Source organism: Leptodactylus fuscus, unplaced genomic scaffold, assembly GCF_031893055.1.
Source record: "Leptodactylus fuscus isolate aLepFus1 unplaced genomic scaffold, aLepFus1.hap2 HAP2_SCAFFOLD_199, whole genome shotgun sequence".
Classification (NCBI taxonomy): Eukaryota; Metazoa; Chordata; class Amphibia; order Anura; family Leptodactylidae; genus Leptodactylus; species Leptodactylus fuscus.
In genome coordinates this window covers 86912-88022 of record NW_027440222.1, presented here as the reverse complement: position 1 = coordinate 88022, position 1111 = coordinate 86912, and positions in this window count along the sequence as shown.

Genomic DNA, 1111 nt, shown 5'->3' with positions numbered 1-1111 from the left:
GAAGGAAGGAGCTGACACAGGTCAGCTCCTCGCTTCGCCGCTGCCCGCCTCTCTCCCTGACACACGCGGCTGAAGCTGCTCGCGTGCTCGCTTCGCCGCTGCGTCTCTCTCTCGCTGACACATGCGGCTGAAGCGAGGAGCTGACCTGTGTCAGCTCCTCGCTTCGCTGCTGCCCGCCGGCTCCTGGCTTGTAGACGCGATGTACAAGCCAGGAGCCGGCGGCAGCAGCGAAGCGAGGAGCTGACACAGGTCAGCTCCTCGCTTCAGCCGCATGTGTCAGCGAGAGAGAGAGACGCAGCGGCGAAGCGAGCTCGCGAGCAGCTTCAGCCGCATGTGTCAGGGAGAGAGGCGGGGCAGCGGCGAAGCGAGGAGCTGACCTGTGTCAGCTCCTTCCTTCAGCCGCATGTGTCAGCGAGAGAGGCGGCGAGGGAGCGGAGGAGAAGGTAAGTTTAATGTGGAGGTGGAACGTGAATCTGGGGGCAGATGAAGGAGAGGACGGCATGACATTGGGGCAGAGATGGGGGACATGAATCTGGGGGCAGAGATGGAGAGGACATGAATCTGAGGGCAGAGATGGGGGACATGAATCTGGGGCAGAGATGGGGGACATGAATTTGGGGGCAGAGATGGAGGGACATGAATCTGGGGGCAGAGATGGAGGGACATGAATCTGGGGGCAGAGATGTGGGACATGAATCTGGGGGCAGAGATGTGGGACATGAATCTGGGGGCAGAGATGTGGGGACATGAATCTGGGGGCAGAGATGGAGAGGACATGAATCTGGGGGCAGAGATGGAGGGACATGAATCTGGGGGCAGAGATGGGGGACATGAATCTGGGGGCAGAGATGGAGGGACAGGAATCTGGGGGCAGAGATGTGGGACATGAATCTGGGGGCAGAGATGTGGGGACATGAATCTGGGGGCAGAGATGGAGAGGACATGAATCTGGGGGCAGAGATGGAGGGACATGAATCTGGGGGCAGAGATGGAGGGACATGAATCTGGGGGCAGAGATGGAGAGGACATGAATCTGGGGGCAGAGATGGAGGGACATGAATCTGGGGGCAGAGATGGAGGGACAGGAATCTGGGGGCAGAGATGTGGGGAC